The sequence below is a fragment of the Ovis canadensis genome, chromosome 5, assembly GCF_042477335.2.
Source record: "Ovis canadensis isolate MfBH-ARS-UI-01 breed Bighorn chromosome 5, ARS-UI_OviCan_v2, whole genome shotgun sequence".
Taxonomy (NCBI): domain Eukaryota; kingdom Metazoa; phylum Chordata; class Mammalia; order Artiodactyla; family Bovidae; genus Ovis; species Ovis canadensis.
The window spans coordinates 17,910,374-17,915,967 of record NC_091249.1 but is presented as its reverse complement, the minus strand read 5'-3'; the positions used below and the strand labels follow the sequence as shown (position 1 = coordinate 17,915,967).

At 45.2% G+C, this 5,594-nt stretch overlaps 1 pseudogene; it reads right to left on the bottom strand.

Annotated features, from left to right (window-relative positions):
* Nucleotides 1-1,207: 1,207 nt before the first annotated feature.
* On the bottom strand, nt 1,208-1,600 carry LOC138931538 (small ribosomal subunit protein eS12-like; annotated as a pseudogene).
* Nucleotides 1,601-5,594: the final 3,994 nt, after the last annotated feature.

Genomic DNA, 5,594 nt, shown 5'->3' with positions numbered 1-5,594 from the left:
AGCCTCATTTAGAGACTTACAAAGTTCAAGAAGGCCTTGTTATCTCCTGGACTAGCTCCTGTAGCACTCCTGTTTTATCAGTGATAAAACCTAAGAGCCAAGGGTGGTGGTGTGTCCAAACCTCTGAGCAATAAACAACATTGTCATTGTTATCCCTTGACACCTTGTTGTTCCTAACCTTCGTCCTTAAGTCCATTCCTAACTTCCATTCCCCCTGGAAGCCAATTCTTTACTGTAATTGATTCGTGCTGTGCTTCAGTTCTTCTATACAGTTGGTGAATGTGAACGTGAAGTCGCTCAGTCATGTCCGACTCTTTGCGACCCCATGGACTGTAGCCTACCAGGCTCCTCTGTCCATGGGATTTCCCAGGCAAGAATTCTGGAGTGGGTTGCCATTTCCTTCTCCAGGAGATCTTCGAGACCCAGGGATTGAACCCGGGTCTCCTGCATTGTAGGCAGACGCTTTACCGTCTGAGCCACCAGGAAAGTCCTCCAACTTCAGTTGGTGGAGCTAGCTGATACCTTTTGCCCTCACTTGGGAAGAAAATTAATTCACCTGGAACAGTAATGCCTCGGGGTTTTACTGGGAGTCTCACAAATCCTAAAGGCTGTATGACTCAGGTTCCCAAGAGGGTCTATTCAATCGCAATATGTGCACTATCTGCATCGTTGCTCTCTTTCTCAAGCCTCCTCACAGGAAGACACTCTCTACCTGCTAAAACTTTTAGCCTTAAAGGGATATAAGATCACCAAAGAAAAACTGCAATTTGATCAAACCCAGGTTTGATATTTAGGGCATCTGATATCAGAAGAAGGGCTACACCTTGATCCAGAGAGGCTTCATGGTGTCCTAAGTTTCCCAAAACCCAACTGCAAGGTTTTCTGGGGCGTAGTCAGTTATTAGTGAAAGTGGATTCCAAATTTCTGTTTTATGGCCAAACCTCTGTATTTTTTCTTTTAACTAAAGAATAATAACCCCTACCCAATTTTATGGGAAGAACTGAATAATATAACCTTTAACGCCTTAAAGGAGAGTTTGATGAAGCAACCTATTCTTGGGCATAGTAATTATCAGATTCCTTTTTTTTTTTTTTTGTATGTGAAAAGAAAGGGAATGCCCTTGAGGTACTCACCCAAAAATAAAGGAACCATCATCAACCCACAGAGCTTTTTCTTTTTTTTTAAACAAGAACTCAGGTTTTTAATTTCAGCATTTCTTACATTTGAAGTACTCTTCGGTGACATCCTTGGCCTGAGACTCTTTGCCACAGTCCTTAACCACCACACAACCTCAACCAACCACTTTACAGGGATTTTTTTCTCTCTGTTAGTTTTACAGAGGCCTACACATTCCCTTAGTTTATTGTTGTCATCAACCTTGATCAGGTTGATTTGGTGCTCAACACAAAAGGCCTCCACCAACTTGATATCACAGTTGGATGCCAGCACACACGGATGGGCTTGGTGCTTATCTAAGGCTTTGGCAGCTTTGTGGCTTTCATGTGCCAGGCCATAGTGGATGAGGGCGGTCTTCAGGCACCTCTTGCAGAGCAGTATGAAGGTCCATGACATCTCCAGCAGCAATGCTTTCCTTGGCCATGGCAGTAGTGACGGGTAGAGCTGAATCCTGAATGCACCGAAGCCTCCGGCCTCCAGGGAAAGAGCAACCCATAGAGTGTTACAGCCAGAAGCCGGACCTTGCCACTTGGGGATGACCCACTTTGCCTTAGGGCCATTACTGCTATTGCTTTTTTGATTAAGGGCACCGAGAAAATCATTGTGGGATCTTCCTTAACCAATTTTGTACCTCAAACAGTAGACGCCCTCCTGAATTTTCATCACACTTAACATTTCTCAGCGAGCTGCCTCACATCCTGTGAATTCCTCTTGCTGACTGCTCCGCTTGTACTGCTGTTGTGCTGGGATGACTTTAACCTTGTTACTCTTCTTCGGTTGCTTAATGCTGGTGAGTCACCTCCTGACTCCTGTGATGAAGCTCCTCTGGGTAATGCTGAGTCTCATGGTTGAGTTCTTATTTAAAAGGTAACAGGGGTCACCACAAAGCACTGAGTAGAGTTCCCTGTGCTATACAGTAGCTTCTCTTTAGTGATCTATTTTACAATACACAGTAATGAGTTTATGACAGACAGTCTTAATCTCCCTGTTCATCCCACCCCCCCTTCCCCTCTCGGTATCCATAAGTTTGTTCTCTTCATCTATGTCTCTATTTCTGCTTTGCAAATAAAGTCATCTGTATCATTTTCCTGCTGCTGCTGCTAAGTCACTTCAGTCGTGTCTGACTCTGTGCAACCCCGTAGATGGCAGCCCACCAGGCTCCCCCGTCCCTGGGATTCTCCAGGCAAGAACACTGGAGTGGGTTGCCATTTCCTTCTCCAATGCATGAAAGTGAAAAGTGAAAGTGAACTCGCTCAGTCGTGTCCGACCCTCAGCGACCCCATGGACTGCAGCCCACCAGGCTCCTCCGTCCAGGGGATTTTCCAGGCAAGAGTACTGGAGTGGGGTGCCATTGCCTTCTCCTAGATTCCATATAAGTACCATTATACAATGTTTTTTTTTCTCTTTCTGACTTACTTCACTGTGTATGACCGTCTCTAGGTCCATCCACAACACATGGCATGATTTTGTTCTGTTTATGGCTAAATAACATTCCACTGTATACCTGTTCCACACCTTTATCCATTTCTCTTTGGATGGACGTTTAGGTTGCTTCCATGTCCTGGCAATTGTAAATCGTGCTGCAGTGAATATTCGGGTGCATATATCTTTCTGATTACGGGTTTCTTCGGGTATATGCTCAGGAATGGGATTGAAGGAAGTCCAGAAAAGAAGGGATGTATGTATGTGTGTAGCTGATTCATTTTGCCATACAGCACAACTAACACAACGCTGTGAAGCAGCTCTGCACACGCGCTCAGTCACTCCAGTCGTGTCCAGCTCTTTGTGACCCAGTGGACTGTAGCCCGCCAGGCTCCTCTGTCCATGGGATTCTCCAGGCAAGAATGCTGGGGTGGGTTGCCATTTCCTCCTCCAGGGGGTCTTCCCGACCCAGGGATCGAACCCAGGTCTCTTCTGTTTCCTGCACTGGCAGTGAGGTTCTTTACCACTAGTGCCACCTGGGAAGCCCCTATACTCCAATAAAAATTAAGAAAAAGTAAATTTTAAAATGAGGTTTAATAGCATCTTAGAAGTAGTAACATCATATTATAATGGCAGATAGCCATCAGTTTATACATATTTCTTTCACCCTTCTGGGGATAATCACATAATTCAGGATTAAAATGTAGCAGCCTTGGGACTTCCTTGGTGAACCAGGGGTTAAGAATCTTCCTGCCAATACATGGGAACATGGGTTTGATCCCTGGTCCTGGAAGATTGCACACATGTTATGAGGCAGCTAAGCCTGTGTGCCGTAACTGCTGAAACTACAGCAGTTTTGTTTTTTTTCTTTTAAGTTAAAGGTAACAATGGTGAGTATTGTGCCGGGTATGCCATTGCAACTCCTTTTGATGTTGTTGAGGCAGCATCTTTACCTATGGCTACCTCAGCCTGATACATTCTTACATGGGCTTGCACTTCAGCCAAGGACTAACTGCCAATATCTATGGTGACAATAGATATGCTCTCACAGTAGCCCATGATCTGGGGATATTGTGGAAGCAATGTGACTTCTTACTTCCAGCAGAAATAAAATTTAAAATGGCCCCTAGGTCCAGGAATTATTGGATAAAACATCGTACCTGATGTTTTAGCTATTATTAAGATTCTGGAACATCCTAAAACTGACTTCTGGAAGCTAAGGGGAATCACCTTGCTGACATTTCTGCAAGGAATGTTGTCCTTAAAGGAACCAACAGCAGCCAAACCTCTGTCATGGTCCAAAGGAATATTTCCCCCAAAGGAAAACTTAGAAAAACTGGCTAGAGAAGCCCAATAATTGGCCTCAGAAAGGGAAAAATGAGATTGGAAATCCAACAACTGTTGGTTCAACAAAAAGGGAAAGCTCTGGTTCAACCCAAATAACAGCCCAATCCTACTAGAGACTCTAAAATTCTCACTCCTCACCACTGTACATGCAGTAATCCATTGATCTACTGAAGAAAGAATCATGAATCCATATTGGTGGGGAAGCATTAACAAGGCTGCAAAAAACACTGACCTCACTTGCCCTGCTTGTCCAAAACACAGCCTGAAGAAGCCTGCTCATACTGCTCCTGGGCATTTTAAAGTGCTTAATGGACCATGTGAGTTCTGGCAAAGCAGTCACATATGGAAGTGAGAGCTGGACCATAAAAAAGGCTGAGCACGGAAGAACTAATGCCTTCAAATTGCGGTGCTGGAGAAGACTCTTTTTTTAAAAATTTATTTTAATTGGAGGCTGATTACAATATTGTATTGGTTTTGCCATACATCAACATGAATTCTTGAGATGTCTTTGGATAGCTGCTGCTGCTGCTGCTACTGCTGCTAAGTCGCTTCAGTCCTGTCCGACTCTGTGCGACCCTATAGACAGCAGCCTATCAGGCTCCTCCGTCCCTGGGATTCTCCAGGCAAGAATACTGGAGTGGGTTGCCATTTCCTTCTCCAATGCATGAAAGTGAAAAGTGAAAGGGAAGTCTCTCAGTCGTGTCCGACTCTCAGCGACCCCATGGACTGCAGCCGGCCAGGCTCCTCCATCCATGGGATTTTCCAGGCAAGAGTACTGGAGTAGGGTGCCATTGCCTTCTCCTCCTTGGATAGCACGGAGATCAAACCAGTTGATCCTAAAGGAAATCAACCCTGAATATTCATTGGCAGGCCTGATGCTGAAGCTGAAGCTCCAAAACTTTAGCTACCTGATTCAAAGAGCTGACTCATTGGAAAAGACCCTGATGTTGGGAAAGATTGAAGGCAAAAGGATGAGATGATTAGATAGCATCACTGACTCAGTGGACATGAATCTTAGTAAACTCCAGGAGACAGTGAAGGACAGGGAAGGCTGGAGTGCTGCAGTCCATGGGTTGCAAACAGTCAGACACGTTTCCAACTCAGCAACTGAACAACAGCAACAGATGTTTTCTCTGTCATACAACTTTCTCTGTCGAGTGGATATAAGTATGTTTTAATCATGGTCTATTTTCACTTTGGACTGAAGCTTTCCCATGCAGACAGGCTACTACCTCTTGTGGCTAAAACTCTTTTGGAAAAAATTATCCTACATGGGGAATTCCTCTTGAATCATAGTGATCAAGGTACCCATTTCATTGGTCAGGTGCTTCAACAGGTCTCTACAGGTTGGCTGGTTTTATGACACTTTTACTGGACTTGCTTGCCTGTGTGTGCTTGGTCGTGTCTGACTCTTTGCTATCCTTAGAATTGTAGCCTGCCAGGATTCCCTGTCCGTGGTTCCCCGCCCCCCCCCCCCCCCCCCCCACCAGGCAAGAATATTGGAGTGGGTGGCCATTCCTCCTCCAGGGAAATCTTCCTGACCCAGGGATCAAACAAGCGCCTCTTTCATTATAGAAGGATCCTTCGCCCTCTGAGCCACTAAAGCAGTCCCTTTCCTGCGCTTACGGCCCTCAGTGCTCTGGTTTAGC